Raw genomic sequence first — 18,335 nt, forward strand, 5'->3', positions numbered from 1 at the left:
CGCTAAGCTTCAGACCCTCACCTGAAAAGCGAAGAGGGATAAAGGCTGGTTTGGCCAAAGACTTTGCTCAGGTTGCTGCTACTTATAAGCAAACGCAAGGCTCACAGATATGATGTGAATTTTTGCTTCCAGGGGCTTCTCCAAGCCACAGAGGCTGGTAACTGCTGTGACCACGTCCAGCAGTGGCTTCCGGTTGCCCTTCCAAGGGAAGCTGCCGGGGCCTCGCCTGAGGAGGCCAGGCAGGGCCATCAGGAGGCCAGGCAAGCCTGTCACCCGGTCGCGGGGGGAAGCCCCCTTGCAGTGCATGGCAGCCAACCCCGAATGCCCGAGGCCCTGGATGTTCCTTGGCAGCGGGGGTGGGGGTGGAGTGCAGAAACTCCAAGGAGGCAGACTCGGTTCTCGCTGATGACACACCCAAAGTCCTAATTAAACGTACTTTCGTAGAGGGACTCCTTGCAGAGACTTGGATAAAGAGCCTGACAAGCTGCTGGGGCACCAGGGACCAGCAGAGGCGGGGAGCACAGCCAGCGAGACCAGTGGCAGGGGAGGGAGTGGCTCCCAGAAGCTGGCGAGAACCACAGCCGCACAGAGGGCATCGCACCAGCGCTGAGCCCACGGCCAGCAGGGAGGGAGAAGGGGCGTCAGACTCAGACACTCTGGGGTCCCCCCCGCCGCCTCCCACTGGACCAGAGCCCGAGACCCCAGCCCCTCCATCCAGGGGGTGCAGCCGTCTCCCCGGGGTGGCGAATAATGAGACCAGGGCAGAGGGAGGTGAGCTCAGTGGACGAGGCCATCCAGGACAAATCGGGTGATGCAGAGGCTGCGGGTGCCCTGTCACTGGAGGTTTTCAAGAAAAGGCTGGACAAGCACCCCGCAGTGGCCCCAAGGGACCCCCCAGCACTGGTTAGAGGGACCAGGATCACTTGAAGAACTTTTGAAAAATACTGAGGTATTCCTGCTCTCGTGCAACAAGATCGATAGTGTCTCTGTAGGGGCGGGGACGCGGGTTCGGTCCCTAGCCTGGCACAGTGGATTAAGGATCGGGCATTGCAGCTGTGGCATGTGCCTCGGGGTGGCCAAAAAAGGAAAAGAAAAAAAGGAAAAATACTGCTCCCTCGGCCCCAACCCAGACCTACAAATCAGAACCCTCAGGGTGGAGCCCAGCTGTCTGCATTTGAACAGGCCACACCGTGGGTCCTGCTGTGGTGCCAGGATGGAGCCCTGCCCCCCCCCCCACTGTGGGAGGCTCAGAGGGGCTTTGCTTTGGCCTTGGCCTGGGTCGGGTGGGCAGAGGTCCCTGGTCTGCCGCAAAGCAACTGTGTCCAGGAGGTTCTCTAGCCTGAGATCCTTGGTCCACTGCTTCCAAATGCGAGAGTTCGGCTCACCCACAGGCGCCGGGAGCTTCTGGACACGGGCAGTGCCTGCCTGCACCGTCCCACCCTCCTCTTGACCGGGACGGGTGGCAAGCAGTGTACACAGGAGGAGCAGCCGGAGGCCTGAGGGCAGCTCCCTTGGAATATTTTGAGGCCTGGATGTCGCTGTCACTTTCAAATTTGGGAAGGGTTGTCAGATGCAGAAGGAGAAAATTGGATCTGATTTTTATGACCTAGAGGCCCCGGGAAGGAGAAGCAGGGGGCAAGTTCTAGGTCAGTGGAAGGAAAGACTGACTCCCCTCCCGCCCCCTTCCCTCCACCCACTTGTGTGTGATGAGCAAGAACTGAGCCCAGCATCGAGCCGATGGCCGGAGATGCAAGTACCGAGGAGACACAGCACCCACCTGCCCTCGGGGAGGCTCGGTCCGTGAGCGGACAGGACTAAGTGAGCCCGCACCCCCCGGGGTCCTCGGCTCCTTCTCTTAACACTTTTCTCACTGTGCTGCCAGCGCGAACGGTCCTGCGGAGAATGAGCTGCCTCTCCAGAGAGTGAGCTCCCCATCAACAGGGGTGTGCAAACAAAGGCAGGAGCCTTGCCGGTGCTGTTTTAGGAGGAGGGGTGAGTGGGGTGGCAGGGAAGGTTGGACAGGATGTCAGCTCCTGAGAAGGAGGGGCTTTGGTTAAAGGAGGCTGGTGTTCCTGGCACCCTCGCCTGTCCTTGTGCTGGCCAGGGCCTCCCCCGATGCAGAGGGCTCCTCGGAGGCTCCCCCTCACTGATTCCTAGTGGTGCCCATGTGTGCCTCCAGGTGTGGAGCCCACCCTGGGGACGCTCCTCCTCACCCACGCCCCCTCCCCTCCTCCTCGGCCCCCTCCACTCCCTTCCTCACCCCAGAGGCACCCATGCTTGTCTGGCTGGCACAATGGGGCTGTGCCCTTGGGAACGGGCCATCCCCAAGGGCTGGCCCCCAGGGACGCGGAAGAAATGCCTCTACCAGGCCCGCCAAGGCCCTTTCCCGCCCTTCCAGTGGGGCTGCCCATGCTGTAGAAGGGGGGTCTCCCTGTGGCCCTCACCACACTGAAGACCCCCCAAAAGGCTCTGCAGTCTGCTTTCCCAGCATGGTGATGCCCTGGAAACTGTCCTTGTGGTCATTGTAACAGCAAAAAAGGACGAACTTGGACATGTAACCACCATCACCCATCACGCCGTCTTCGGGGCACGCGTTTCCCCCAGCTGCTGCTGACACAGCCGTGACCTGTGGGATTAAACATCTGCCGGGCACTGGGTACCGTTACTGTCCGCCCTCAAAATCACGAGGAACCGGGGAGGGGGGACCGCAGCCGTGATTTCCCCTGGGCTCTGAGAACTAAGCCTCCAGGTGGCCTAACCAGTGCCCCTCCTGCTCCTTCCCCTGGGCACCTAGGAGCCAAATTGACAGCTCAGAGGCAGAAGGGACTTTCAGCCCAAGTACCTGGTACATGTATTTTCTTTCCGCTGCTGCTTTTAAGTGGTCTTTATTTTGTGTAGAGTGTTTTTGTTTTTTGGCTCTTTTTAGACCTGCTTTAACATTGTAAGCCTCCCCCAGTCCTTTCCGAGGGGCAGATGGACTATAGATGATAAATAAATGAACAGATAAGGAAAGAGGACACAGACATAGTTTTTAAAGGGGGCTCTCTTTCCCTCGTAGGTACCTGTCATTCGGGGCAGGTGCACTGAGCTCGGGGTGGGGAGAGGGGGTCCCTGCCATGTGCCCACCCCGTGTGCATGAACTCTGGGCCCTGGGGGCCCACAGACAGGAGGACAGCTTCTCCTCGGGGAAAGCTTGCTCTCTGGGTCCTGGGAAGGTAGTGGCTTCTGTTAATAATGAACTTTCACCCCGAGCTTGTGCACGGGTGGCTGTGTCCCCTCCTGGTGCGTTTCTCCTAGTGAGGAGCTGAGCGGTGGCTGGGAGCCCAGGGTGACCACCAACGTCCTCCCCTCCGCCCGCCCCCACCCCCACCGCCTATCAAGATGCCCGAGGCCAAGGGAAGCCAGATGAAGTCAGACGAAGTCAGACCAACAACCAGGGCTCTGGCTGCCTCCCTGGGCTGGGCGCTGACCTTGTGAGCCAGACTAGCTCAGGTAGAAGCCGAAAGACGGCCTTCCTCCAGCTCAAGGACCTCTGGAGCCGCCCTCACGTCCCCTCTCTCTGAGCCACTTCTGGGGACCCTTGTGATCACGTGGGCCCCGCTGGAGAATCCGGGCGAATCTCCTCTCCAGCGCCGTAATCTAGTCCCATACCGAGTCTCTCGCCATGGGTGGTAACAGAGTCACGTTCTGGGGATCAGAGCACGGATGCTTGGGAGGCGTTATTCTGTCGACCACAGTTTGGGTTCCCCCCAAAGCCAACCCTGCAATAAGGACCTGGGTGCACGTGGTTTACGTGGGAGCGGATCTGGGAAGCCGGGTGAGAGTGGGGGTGGGGGGCGCTGGGGCTGCAGGTCCACCCAGCCCCCACCTCCCTGTCCCCGCCCCCAGCCCATGACTCAGGCTGGACACAGGATGGTCCCACGAACCCCAGAACCCACAGTGCAGTTGGATGTGGCAGGATCACAGCAGTCTCTCCATTTCCACACGAGGCAGCTGGAGCTCGGTGAACCAAGTCAGCTCACTAGAACGTTCCAAGAGCCCACAGTGTGGGGAAGGAAAGCACAGGCCTCTCAGGCGGCCTTGAGGATGGATCCAGAAAAACCCACCTGGACACGGAAGGCCTGCCCAGGTGTGCCTGTCCCTGAGAAGTTTGTTTTTGTCCACGTTGGCGTCCAGGGCCTCCTGGCCCTCCTGGCCTGGGCTCTGCCCTCCTCGGCCTCAGGCCACTCATGCTGACCAGGGGATCTTGGGCAGGGAAGGCATATCTGTCCTTGAGCCTCTTGGCCCACAGGGGGCACCCGCCACGGCCCCTCCCTTGTCATCAGAGCCAGATGCCAGGTGCGGGGACATGCGGTCCATTAGGAGCCGGACAGAGGGGGCCTGCCTCCCGGCTCTGGCCCCAGCCTGTGTGGATCCGGGGCAGATCAGCAGCTGGGAGGGCAAGTCCCCCAGGATTGAAGTGGGAACACGGGCCCAGCTCTCGGGGTCACTGGGGATCCGGGTTACTGCACACACGCTGTCCCAGGCGCCCAGCGCAGCCCCAGCCCCGGGAAGTGGCCGTGAGAAGAAGTCATCCCTTTCAGTCCCGGATCTTGGCCTGATCCCCTCTTCATCCTGCTGGGCTGCCTGGGCGGCTGCCGCTTCTCCCTGCCTTTCAGCTGCACGACCACAATTCTCCTAAAACCCAGCACACAACTCGTTCGCAGCGAACACTCTCAAAGTGGCCCCAGGAGAGGGGGTGAGGCCGGGGGCTTCTCAGCCCTCTCCCCCCTCGTGGATCTTCTTCCAGCCTTCATCTTGGAGGTGGGGGGAAGCTGGGCCCTGGCGCCCCCCACCCCCGCCCCTCCTCTCACCCCAGCGCGGCCCCTCAATTCTGTGAAGCATCTATTTACAAAGCAGGTCACAGAGGTGCTGCCTCTAAAAATAGAAAGTGATTATGGAGCAGACAGTGCCTGCTCCCTCCCGGGAGCGGGGGCCTTCTCGCGTCTGTGCTTCTCCAGCAGCCGGCCCCTCCTCGACCCTGGCCGCAGGTCAAGGCCGGGCCCGCCTGGGCTGCCGCCGCCCCTGGGTCCTGGCTCAGCCCTGAACCTGCTTCCAGCCTCACCTGCTTTCCCTTGGATTCTTTCAACAGCCCCCAGGAGGCTGGTGAGCTCATCCCAGTGTGTCCACTGAGGGACCCGGCGCTCCGAGGGGTGCAGGACTGTCCCCAAACCAGGGGGCGGGGGCGGGGAGCGGGAGAGCTGAGAGGGCGACGGGGCGTCTCAGGGGATTCGTCCAGATCTCGAGGACCACGTCACGTCCATGGGAGCATCGAGACAAGTGCCGTGTGCTGGGCGTCGTAGAGGGACCCGGGGAGGGCAGCCCCCACCTGCCCGCCCCTCTCCTGGGAAGCTCACTCTGGGCCCGGACCCCCCCAAGGCAGCCTGCCGGGCCCGCTGGGTTCAGAGGGTTCTGCCCTCTGTCGCTGTGGCTCATGTCATAGGGAGGAGAGCCCTCGTGGAACTGCCACCACACTGGTCCCATGGGCCCCGCACAGCCGGTGTCAGGATCCCAATCACCCGGGTCCTGATCCTGGCTCCCCCCTTCCAGCCTCCTCCTTCCCGGTGACAACGACCAGGTCCTGAGGCCTATGCGTTCTAGAAGCACCCCTGCAGGACTAGGCCCTGCAAACGTGGACCTGGGCTCCAAGCAGGGCAGTGGCGCCTGGGGCGGTTCAGGCCGTGGCTGCTGGGGGCCACACCCCTGTCTCCGACGCTGCCCCTGCTTTTCACCGGTTCCGGGGTCCAGGCTGGGATGGGTCCATGATGTGCCTCTTTGCCTGGGGTCATACGCTCACACCCACCCCCCAACATCCATTCCCCCCCGCACACACCTGCGAGCACCTGCCCTGGGCCTGGTGGAGCCCTTTGGCAGTGGTCCAGGGGACTGGCTCTTTAGGACGGAGGAGGGTCGGGTGGTCTCTGGTGCCTCTGAGAAGGGAGGGAGGGGGAGTCGGGCCTCAGCAAGGAGAGGGTCCTGGGAGCCCCAAGCTCCTGCCTCTCAGGCTCTGAGCAGCCTTGAACAAAGTCTGAGAAGGAGAACTTGCAGGTTGAGAGAAGCCACCGGGTGTCAGAGGGGCTGGACATGGGGAGGTGGGGGCTGCGTGGTGCCGGCAGAGGTCGGGCAGGGGGGAGGCTCAGCTTCTTTTTTTTTTTTTTTTTTTTTTTTTTTTGTATTAGGCTTCTGCTCAGATGGTGGCTCTTCTGCCACCTGTGGCCAGGGTGGCAGGCCCCTCCTTCCTCACCCGCAGGGGCTGTGTGGCCGAGGGGAGGTAGAGGAGGCTCCTGACCAAGTCCTGGGCTGGGGACTGTCCTCTCCACCTGCCAGGTTGTCAGTGAGGCGGGGGGCAGCCACCATCCACGGCCCATCCCCGCGGGAATCTGGACGAGGCATTGCTCCTCTTGAGCCCCGTCCCAACGCCGTCCCCACGCCGTCCCCTGCTGAGCTCACAGGGAGCCAGGAGCCGGGCACCAGAGTGTGTTTCACTGAAGGAGGCAAGCGGCCATCTGGTGGGACATCCAGGGGCTGGAGTCAAGACTTTTTCAGCAAACCGGATTCCCTCGGCCACACGGCAGAGAATATGGGACACAGCCTATCACTTGGGCTGTGGTCGTCAAATGCAACCAGCAAACGAGGCCAAATAGCTACCAGCAAATGCCTGCAGCCGGCTGGGTGGGGGGTGATAGAGAGTGGTGGGGACTGGGGCGAGCACGTCGAAGGCAGGCTGAGGGGTCGGTCACCTGCTTTACCAGGCAGTCAGAGACCTAGGTAATCGTGCGGAGTTGTTTGGTGTTAGACGGAAATAACCTGAAACACGGGGACAGAGGGAACACGCTGCTGGCAAGTCAGAAGCAGAGAGAAGAGGCGCGGGGCTCGGCGCTGCTTAACGTGGAAGACATTTCTCTAAGGCGTCTACAGTGTGACCTAAATTATCCGCTACGCTTGACGTGCAGGAAAAAAAGACTCCCTGGGGAAGCAAGATTCTGTGATGCAGCTGCACCACTTGGAGCCGCTCAGCGGGGAAGGAAGCCTCGCGGGGACCAGGCCTGTGGGGCTCAGCAGTGGTGGACGAGGCACGTGTTCGTTAGGAAGAGGGTCCGTGGCTTCTCACCGTGAACTTGGGATCCCTCCCAACCCAGAGCCTCTGGGCTGAGAGGCCGCCACAGGGTCTACACTCCGGGGACTTTCTTGGGCCTGAAGCTTCCCCGGGGGCAGCTCTGCAGACGGCGCTGTGGCGGCCTCGGATCCCAGATGGCTTGGGACTCGGCTGCCCTGGTGAACTTGCCCTTCGTGTCTCTCTTTGGAAGAGTTTGGATCTCACCTTTGCGTCCTCTTTTGGCATCTTTGGAAATCGTGCATCTCCTGCCCGCAAAGCAGATCCACCCGACTCCCTCTGGGTGTTGTGTTGACATTGACTCCCCCCCCCCCCCCGCCCCCACCTCCACGGGGCAGCTGCAGGGCCCTGGGCACGGCCTCGGGAGGGGAATTAGCACATCGTAGGGCTGGTTTGGGGAGACTGCCCTGCATCTTGTCCAGCAGCAGTACCGCCCCCGGCTCAGTTAACCATCTAAAGGGGCTCTGTTTTGAGAAGGCGCCTGTGATCTTCCTGCCCAGGTGAGCGCCAGCCCGCCCTTCTCTGTCAGCTCCTGTGCCCTGTGCAGGTGACCGCAAACCTGGAAACATGGGCCTTGCTCTGGAGAAGCGCCGGGGGTCCCAGGTGATGGGACCTCAGGGGTTACCCACCACACCCGGGTTGGGGGCGCCTCTGTCTGGAACGCAGTGGTCCGATACTGGGCGAAATGGGTGGAAGAGTCACTGGGTCACCCCCTGGCTCCCCGTTGGTCAGACAAGTCGAGGCAGAGCCCAGACAGGCCACGGTTCCAGGTGCCAGCTGCTGGTGGGCAAGGTGGGGCAGACCTTTCCCTGGGTGCCTGAGTCTCGGTGGCTGTGGCAGGGAGGTGCCCTTGGGAGGTCACTACCACAGAAACAAAGGCTGAGGATCTTCGGACAAGGGGGAGGGGGCGGTGTCCACATCCCCCCCGGGCTGTGCCTCTGTGCGCATGCGTGCGTCAGGGTTCGCTCCATCACAGTCAGTAGCTGACCTCGTGCCAGGCCTCACTGGACAACCCCCCTGAGGGAGCCACCACTCTCCCCACCTCATAGGTGAGGATGCTAAGGCACAGGGGTGTCAGGTAACTCACCACCCCGTAGGAGCCAGCCTCCCAGATGGCCCACCCTGTGCAGTCACCGCCCTGTGCCAGGGCCACCGGCGTGAGGAGGAAGGGATGTCACATTACTTCTGAGGTCGGGGTGTGTGTCTGGCTGCCTCACTGGAGGACTCTCCCACTTGGACCACTTGTTCTGCAGGGAGGCAGCTGCCAGGTCGTGAGGACACGTGCAGAGGGGCCCGTGGGACAGGGCTGGAGCCTCCCTCCCCCCAGCAGCCCCGGCCAGCAGAGCCTTGAGTGACCGCAGCCCCTGCTGACAGGTTGCGCCCTCGTGACTCTGGGCCAGAACGTGTCCCAGATTCCCGACCCTGGGGAAATGTGTGACCTTGTAAATGTTTATTCTTTTAAACAGCTAAGTCCTGGGATGGCGGGTTACCCAGCAGTGACACACTAGTGCAGGCAGGTAGCGGCCACTGTGCCGCAGAGGCTGGACTCAGAAGCGCTGTGACAGGCCACCTCCCTGAGCCAAACCAAGGGACAATCTAGACGACGAGCATGTGGGGCAAGGGCAGAGCAAGGCCAGCCGGCCACCTGGAACAGGCTGCGCACGCAGGTGCTGGCTGAAGGCAGCTGTGTGGGCACAGACGTGAGCCCCGGGCAAGAGGCCAGAGCCGGGCGGCTGGGGGAGGGCTGTGGTGAGCGGACACTCTAGAAGGCACCCCAGAGCAGGAACACGGATAAGGAGCTGTTAGTTTCTGCACAGAAGCATCACTGTGCCAGAGCTTCCCATCATGCACCGCGAAAAGCCTGGCCTGGGTCACTTTGCACAAGATTCTAGTCCCACCGAAGGCAGGACCCTTGGAGGAGCAGAACTCCCTCGGCGAGGCGGCCGCGGTTCTGACCTCTGCACACAGGCCTCCCTTTAAAAAGCTGGCTCTAAAGGATGGATGCGGTAAAATGCACATCGATAGAGCCCTCAGCTGTTACTTTGAAAACCATAGGAAGTTGCTCAGATCCTTTAAAATCAAATAGACTGGTCCTCAGCCTGCCCTGCTTGAAAGCTGCTGCTAAGAAGATGGACCGTCCAGGAGGAACCCAACTGTGGCGACCAAAACCAGCTTCACTGCACAAAACCTGAGTGGAACCTAAACCTCAGGGCGTGTCCGGCTGCCTGTGCTGAAGCAGCCTCGCTCTGAAGCGTGGCCACTGTGGCCTCCGCGGGCCTCCTGCGTCCAGTCTTCTTCCTCCTGCAGCGCAGGGTCGTTTGTGTCCCTCCAGGAAACCCCTTCGACACGTGCCTTCGAGGGCAGGGCGCGGTGCTCTTGTCACCTCCTGGCAGCTCCTTCCTTGGCCGGCTCGCCAACTCCTACGCGCGCTGTGTCCCCTGAGGTCCACTCCGGACGGTACCCCCGTGACGTCGCTGTCCCGAGGGCTGGCCCGTCCCGTCTCCAGCCGCCATCTCTCAATTCCAGGGCTCTGTCTTCAACGTTACAGTCCCTGCTACGATCTTCCTGCCTCGGAAAGAGGTGACTCCACTTCTCCAGTGGTTCTAGATCAGAATCTTTGCATCATCCAACTTTTCTGGCCCCACACCCAACCTGTGGACCGCCTCTGTTCTCTAAGGCCACCTAAAGACTGGCCAGTCCTAGGACTTGCAGGGTCACCACCCAGGCCAGGCTGGCGTTCCCTCCCCTTCACTCCGGGTCTCTAACGGGCCACTGTGCTCCTCCAGCTTCTTCTCCAGGTGGTGCCCACATCGCTGTTGCAATCTTTGCTGCATCTCATTACTCCTCCAAGCAGTGTACCCAGCAGCTCCACTGAGTCAAGCGCAGAGATGGCCCTCCCCGACTTCATTTTGTTTCCCCTTTGTCTTTTTAGGGCCACACCCACAGCTTATGGAGGTTCCCAGGCTAGGGGTCCAATCAGAGCTACAGCTGCTGGCCTCCACCACAGCCACAGCAATGCCAGATCCTTAACCCACTGAGCGAGGCCAGGAATCAAACCCGTGTCCTCATGGAAACTAATTGGGCTCATTTCAGCCTTCGCCCCTTGCTCACCCGCTAGGTCTGCCCTGCACCCTAGGGCTCCTCCAGCCCTCATGCTCCCTTCTCAGGATCCTGGCACCTGTTAGTGTCTCGACATAGCTCCTCACTTTTCTAAGTCCCGGCTAACACACCTCCTCACTCCTCTGCCAGCCCCTCCGGGACTGCCTCAGCGCCCCCGGCTCTGTCACTACCAGGTGTCCTTTGCTGGTGACGGTCTGGCTCCTCCCACCAGAACATCAGCTGGATGAGGGACCCCCCTGCTCTCTGCCCTGTGTGCTCTCATGTGCAGGGACGCCCAGCAGGTAGGAGGTCTCAGGACACATGCGTGCAAAGAATTAAGTGGCACAGGCAGCAAAGGATGAGGGTGACTTTGTGTCACTGATTCAGGTGACAAGGCTACAGGCCAAAAGGGAGCTCAAATTCTTCTGCACGTAGGACCACCTGGCTTATGTCCTCAAGACCGACCATACTTGTCTAGGGTTGAGGCCACAGCGGGGTGCGTGGAGACTGGAGGGTACCCACACCCTCACAGCCGTGGCACCAGGCTCTCTGGGACACGGCCCTTACTCCCTGCCCTTCTGAGATGGAGGAACGTGTCTCTGACAAACGTGGACGTTCAAGAGGCGGGAGTAGAAAGTCGTGTTGTCTTCGGGTGTGGGGATAGGGACGAGCACATCTGTCAGACGTCCTGTGGCTCACACAACGTTCCCAAGACGGTCCCCTATAAAGATGACTGTCTTGAGGGAATGCGTCTTTGAGGTACCAAGTGACAATTCAACAAAGCATAAGACTGTCTTGGAAATTCCAAGACCTGGGAAGCGTGATGCGTGAGCTTCTAGAGGCAGGAGGAATAAAACACACCCTCCCGGGGTGTATGAAGCAAATTCACAAAGCACCAGTAAGTGATGAAAGGGGGGAGCCAAGTGATACCGTCCACGGGGGTAGTGACCGTTACGTTCCAAAGCCAACTAGAGGCACGACCATCAGGCTTCTGTTCTGGCAGTGCCACCCTGCTTCCCGCAGAAGCCTTTAGACGTCGCCGTTCACGTGGCCGAGTACTTGTGGCATCAGACTTTCATACCCATTGGTCCATAACTGAGACGGAGAAATCACTCTCGAATCTGGAGTATGTGCCGAGTCTCGACTTCCTGCAGTGAGCTGCAGCCACACATGGTTCTCAAGTGTGTAGAAGTTACAGCTGGGCTGAGAAAGCAAGACTGTTTTCCTAGGTTTATATGAAAGCAGGAGAGACTGAAATGGGCAGCCTTTATTAGTAATACACAAATCATTTGTTTTCTGTTACTAGGAGACAGCAAGATTTTCTTTCCCCCTATTTTTAACAGGCTTTCCAAATTAAAAAGCATACCGTTTTATAAAACATTTTATAAAACAAAATTCCCTAAAAAGGATGATTTTCAAGTTCCCAAGCGAATTCATTTCCTGACGAGGCACGATGGTGAGCTGACCGTTCTTAAGCAGTCCATAATTGGAAGGAAAGTTCCTGAAAGAGAGAAGGAAATACATGTGTGTACATCAAGGTATAATTCCTTATGCTCTGTTGGGAATGGCGGGATTTAGGCAAAGGAGGCAGGCAAGCTGAAATGTAATAGAAATAAGAGTATTTATGTAAAACAAGGCAAAATGCCACTGTAGAAATCAAGGACATAAAATGCTTGTGTCACAAGGCAGAGGAGTGATTAAACAGCACGATGCCGCCACAACACTGTCCGTGACGACATCCACGCCTGCTTTCCAAATGGCCACTCTGCTGTTCCACGTGGCACTTCCCACATCACAACGTGCCATGACCTCCTACGGCTCCGCAGTGACACACCATCCTTGCCTTCCTGTCACCCGAGAAAAGACTCAACTTTCAGATGGGTTTTTTATTTTTTTCCAGATACATTAAAAGATTTAATTAACACTAAACAATACATTTCAATAGATTCTGACGGGCTAATTACAACAAAATCATTTCAAAACCCAGGCGGCAAGCGGAAAGGAAACAAACCGCCATCGTGGGAGAAGGGACCGTCACCAGGCTTTCTCCCCAGAGACCTGGTCACAGACGCCTGGGCTTGGGGACCCTCCCTCGCCTCCAGCATCTCCCTCCCCTGGTAGCGACACCTTCCTTGGCCCCTTCCTGCCCTGGTCAGCACACCCGCCTCCCCGACCTGCAGCCACCTGCTGTCACCTCCGACGCGTTCCTCCTCGTCTGCGTCAAGATTTCGACGTGACTGGAAAACCCTCTTCGGGTCACTTCTGCTCTGATCCCCACCCCGCCCTTCCGCAGATGGGTGGCCTGTTCCTCTGCACCCCCTCTGCCTTTGCCTCTCCTGGCACCAGTGTGCCAGGACCAGCCAGACACAACTGATATTTTAAAGGCTCTTACTCTAAAACGGTAAACAGCTAATACAGTGACTATTAATTGGGGCATCGTTTAACCAATCAGGTATATTGCCGATACGGCTTGAGGACTAAGTGCTCCAAGTCACACATGAGGGACTTGGTCCTGAGCCTCAAGGGCTTCCTGGGGGACTGAACCCGCAGGAAGAATTAGGCGTCTGTCACCTGGGTGCCATCAGCCCGTGCCCTCCGAGTCAAGACAGAAGACGCCGCAGGACAGGCAGGCTCCACTCAGGTAGAGACACGGTGGACGGAAGGGCCGGCTGGGGCCCGTCGCCTGGGCAAGAGGGGCGAGAGGGGTCAGAAAATGTGGTTTCAGGCAGAGAATGGCGCGGACATCGAAGCTCCACGAAGGGGATCCCACAGCAAGGCTGGAGGGCAGGCGGGACAAGGGCATATGTCCGGGAGCCATGGGAGGACGCGCACCAAGTCAAGAGAGATAACTTCAGCAACTGTGTGCTGATCACTGAGAGAGACAGCGAGGTTCTTGGAATGAGAACCCCATTTGGAATCAATTTCAACTGGATAGGATTTTCCACTAGATAAGGGAGGAAGCAATTCAGATTTTACAGTGGTCTACAACCTTTTGCAGAGATGGAAATAGAATCAAGTAGAACGGAGATTGTTATTTTAAACGTAATGATGGATTCTTCTCTTTCTACCCCTACAAGATACATCAATATGACTAGTGTATCAATATAAACGGGTTTGACTTGCCTTGGGTCCCTCAAGCCCGAGGCCTCTCCCTCCCCCGTGTCCACGGCACTGAGCACAGGGCCGGCCCCTAGGGTCTGTGTGCTCATGAGAACAGGTTCGGGGAGTGAGGGAGGCCAACGGGCGTCTGTGGAGGGGTCCCCTGTGACCATCTTTAACGTGTGTCTGCACACGAGCGCTCAGACGTGTCCTCAAGGATGCAGCCCGCCTGCGCGGCCTCACTCACCCACACAGGGACCCAGCCTCCGGCGTGCCCGCCAGGTGTCAGCGCCCCTGTGAACCCGCTTAGCAGAGATGAGTTTTCCATGTGGCCCTAGGTGCTAACAGGTGTATACAGGGATGGACAGCACAGCATTCGGGGCCAGGTTCCCTTCGGAAGAGCGTGTTACGGTACATACACCATCACCTCCACGGGACACCACGGTAGTTAACTGTACAATGGTAATGACTCGACAAATCTATTTTAGAAACTGTTCTACAGATGTCTACCCGTGTGCAGAGTATCGGACGGAAGGCTATGCTTCTAGCGCTGCCTCGAATGCGTGCAAAACCCCGGACGCAAAACCACAGGTCTGTCAACAGTTGTTGAAAGGACGGTTCATTCATGTAAATATTATTCAGCCAATAAAAAGAAAAACAGCTTTACAGGTTTGAAATGACAGAAAATGAATTCAAAGACAGTCTACAGTGCAGCAAGGGAGGGAGAGAAGCATGTACTGCTCTGGATGTAAAACCCATAGTAATTAGGAACAGGATGCTTTGCCTCTGCACAGACTGACTCTCTCTGAAAAGACAAAACCCCCAATACCAACAGCTGCTTCTGGGCGTTTGAGGGCAGGGGTGGGAAGTAAGACCAACTTTTCAGGTACCCTTTCCAAAGTTTTGGATTTTGTACCAAGCCCACATGTTACCTAGCAAATAACCAGAGTCGCCTTTTCTCCCGAAAAAGCTGGTGGTTACAGAAGCAAATGCCGCATTTCCACCAATAAGCCAAACTAATAATGCCAAGCGCTGGGTGTCAGTATCGGACGGATCACGGGTCATCTGCCCCTCGGTCAGCACTGCTGGTCCCTGCTCTGGGCCACGCACCACGCTGGGATCTGGACGAAGTCAAGGGAGACGTACTTCCGTCTTTAAAGAGCCCGAAGTTGTGCGGCTGGTGAGAAAGACAAACCTCCACTCCTGCGGAGGCAGAGATGGGGGGGGAGCCTGGATCTTGCCACGAAGGTCAAGTGAGCTCTTACATACGCGTATACATGAACAATGACACTGAATAAGCTGTCAAATCCTCTTCCAATGCAAGGATGACTCTAACTTGACCTGATAAGGTGGATGAAGTCTTAGCCACTATCCTGAACCAGGAGACACTGTGCCACCTCCTTCGTTCTCCTCACCACGTCCCGGGCTGAGACGGTACCCGTACTGGGGATGCTCACACCCTGCTGGGGGTGGAGGAAGCGGGCAAGCTCGGGACCCTGCTCTGCAGACTCAGAGCCCCGGGGGCCTCCGGGAGGGGCTGAGGGCCTCTGGGCCAAGGAAGCCTTCCTGGGGGAGCCACTGCTTCGGGTTTCACTCCCAAGGTGCACAGACTGTCTACGCCTAGCTGTGCGGGGAGCGGGGCAAGAGGGGTCAGAAAATGTGGTTTCAGGCAGAGAATGGCGCGGACATCGAAGCTCCACGAAGGGGATCCCACAGCAAGGCTGGAGGGCAGGCAGGACAAGGGCATATGTCCTGGGAGCCATGGGAGGACTCGCACCAAGTCAAGAAAGACAATTTTAGCAACTGTGTGCTGATCACTGAGAGAGACAGCGAGGTTCTTGGAATAAGAACCCCACTTGGAATCAATTTCAACTGGATAGGATTTTCCACTAGATAAGGGAGGAAGCAATTCAGATTTTACAGTGGTCTACAACCTTTTGCAGAGATGGAAACAGAATCAAGTAGAACGGAGATTGTTATTTTAAACATAATGATGGATTCTTCTCTTTCTACCCCTACAAGATACATCAATATGACTAGTGTATCAATATAAACGGGTTTGACTTGCATAATAAGAAATCACAAACTTTATTATTTCTACTTATCACATGTACCCTGTAAAGAGGCTCTAGTTGGTTAATCGGATTTTCGACGACATTTCAATTCAGGTCATCAGTTTTAAATTCTAGGACCCGTCCTGTACACAGTGACCAGAGCCACTCATTTCAGGTGAGACTGTCTGAATTGCAACACTGTTTAAGCCATGTTTTTCCCTTCCTTTTTGGGTCTCTGCGGGCCGTTCCTAACGCGGCCCGCGAGGAATCACGGCCACACTGACAGTGTCCCTCTCTCCCATTCGCTGACGTGCTAGCTGCTTAGGGTGAAGAAGGCTGTGCGAAGAGGTGGAACGAGAGCATGAAAGGTGAGGGCCCCCGTTCTTCAAGGCGCCCACGGCCCGGCTGTGGGATCAATAACCAGTGCGAACAGGTCTGCACCAAGTTCCTGTTGGAAGATAGACTGAAAAAAAGCGCCACATCTGCCTGCGGGTGTCAGCAGGGCAAAGCTCAAAGGTGCAGCGGATGCTGTGCCTTCTGAGTGGGTTCACCGCGTTGAGCTGCTTGGCGGGACCTGCGAGACCCTGCGTCACGAGTCCCCTCTCACGCAGACAGCATCGCCCCTCACCTTCTCTAACGATCTACCGTGACTGGAGTTTCCTAGATAACTGTTTTCTTATGATTCCAAACATTTACATAAAGGGACAGACAAGAGCAAATACCCAGGTGGGGCCAGGCATGCTTCTAAAATTCAGGGCAATACTGAAGTAGATACTGTTAATGTGCCCATTTGGGGGATGGGGCAACTTGAGATGGACGTTCAGAAAGGTTAAGTAACTTACTGAAGGCCACACAGCTGCTAAACGTGACTGCTTCCGAGAAGACCCTCGCTACGTGGTCCTAACCCCCCTGCGGGCACCCTTCCCGCCTGCACCCACCCTGCCTGGCGTCCCCGCTCTTCCAGACGCCTACATCTGTCCTGGCCCTAGGGGCACCTTCTTCGCCCACTGCCCGGCAGACTGCTGTGCTGTCATCATGGTCCTTCCACTGTCGGCAGCACAATGGACGCTCGGCCCGTGTGTCTGAGTAAACCAGTGGCACTGACTCAACGTGGGATGACTTGAACAAAGGAAGATTCAGAACCTAACGACAGTCAAAGAGGCTCTCCAGGAAGGAGTCTGGGGCAGGGTGGGACAGACAGAAGGGGGTGGTTATCAGTGACAGTGTCCAGCCAACCCTCGGCGCTGAGGGACTGACTTCTAGGAATGCAAGGGAACAAAAACTAGCCCCGTCCTTAAGGATCTTTTAACCTATGGGGGCAGCGCCAGCCCAGGGAACCACCAGTGCGACAGCATGATTAGGCACCAGACTCTGGGTCAGGGAGGATGCTTCAAAGCTGGCTCCACCAGTTGCAGGGCCTGGGGCGGGCATGGTGACGTCACCTCCGGACGTGGAAGCATCTTCCTTTGTAAGACGAGACGGCACTCGCCTTCTATCGCTGGGAGGCTTCAATGAAGTCGCGATGGCACGCGATTAGGCACATGTCATAACGGTGATGTGTAAGCCATCTAAGTGCTAGGAAGGCCTTCGCATCCCCACAATGAGGACTGGGCACGAGCAGGGTCAGAGAGCCCGGAGGGTCGGGGTCTGGCTGGTGAACAGCCTGGCGGAGGCCTGACGGCCGGGCCCCGTTCTGGGCAGAGACACAGGGACGGCAAGTCTGGTGGGACGGTCACCACTCCGCTCGACTACGGGTTACTTTAGCCTAAGGTCCGTGTCCCACGGCCACTGTGCTCCCGGTGTCTCCTGGTGTCTGGGGTGGGACTCGGCGCTCGGCAGATGCCGTCGAAGGAGAACACAGATGAATCCCGAGCGGGGAGGCGGAGGAGGAGGGTGAGGGGAAGACCTGGGCGCGAGGCCCAGGGCCCCGGGCCCCGGGCCCCGGGGACGGGAGGGGGCTGCCCGTCTAAGCTGCAGCCCAGGGGCTCCCCGAGCTTCTGCCTCACAGCGCTGACTTTGCAAAATGAAAATAAGCACAAACCTGAACCACTCCTAAGAATTAGCTCTAAAGACTATCCGGGGTTTACCCTCACGGGACCTGTCTATAATTTCTGATGGGAGAAAGCTACACTTACTACTTGACATGCCAGTTCCTTAAGAAAATGCCAATATACTGTCACCAACTGAAAACACGCATAGCATCTAACATATCCCCTTCTGTGTAAGAAGCACCAACCCCCCGCCCCCCGCAAAAGCCCCCAAACATTTAGGAGTTCTCTGATGGCAGAGCGGACTAATAAGGAGCCAGTGTGCATCGTCACTGCAGCGGCTTGGCTCTGGCGCGGGTTTGATCCCTGGCCCAGGAACTTCGACATGGCATGAGGGAGGCCAAAAATAAAGCAAAGAACAACCCCCCCAAAAGACACAAATTTTGATTTACGAGAATGAGGAGAATGACTTTCTTCCTAAGAGTCATTTAATTATTTCACTAATTTTGGCGATTAAGAAAAAAGAAAGCTTCTATATTTTCCGTACAGTCAACATGTATATTCAACTGTGACAAACTTCCCGTTACTGTCGCTTTCCAGGTGAAGAAACACTCTGGCAACGCAGTCTTACTAAGGAGGCTTGCTAACAACTGTGTGAGTTACCAGCACTGTTCTCACTGTGCTGTGTCCAGCGTCACGCAGGGAGGGGCAGAGCCCAAATACAAATACTCTTTAAGAAGCAGGATTCCCTGGACCTCAGGGCCTAAGCAGTGCTTCTGAAGGTTCAGGAAAAAACAAGACCATCTGAAAAGAAAGACCAGATTGACAAGACTCTTGTCCTTCACAGACCCCTATTTTTTTTTTTTAATTTTATGAAACAATTTTAGAAAATACACTGGATGAGATTTATCTTAATAACAGCAATAGTGTGTTTTGCAAAAC

General features: G+C 57.3%; 1 protein-coding gene across 5 annotated transcripts in view; it reads right to left on the bottom strand.

The window, feature by feature from the left end:
- Positions 1 to 11,501: 11,501 nt before the first annotated feature.
- KHDRBS3 (KH RNA binding domain containing, signal transduction associated 3) overlaps positions 11,502 to 18,335 on the bottom strand; it is a 165,152-nt gene continuing 158,318 nt past the window's right edge. For all 5 annotated transcript variants that reach the window (XR_014842926.1, XR_014842925.1, XR_014842923.1 and 2 more), the window contains one exon: positions 11,502 to 11,753. The gene's annotated coding sequence lies outside the window, so the exon portion shown is untranslated. The remainder of the gene's footprint in view (positions 11,754 to 18,335) is intronic.

This window comes from Sus scrofa, chromosome 4, assembly GCF_054392235.1.
Source record: "Sus scrofa isolate SSC_HxYL_T2T_F1_AM1 chromosome 4, Sscrofa_HxYL_maternal_Yorkshire_Landrace_v2.0, whole genome shotgun sequence".
Classification (NCBI taxonomy): domain Eukaryota; kingdom Metazoa; phylum Chordata; class Mammalia; order Artiodactyla; family Suidae; genus Sus; species Sus scrofa.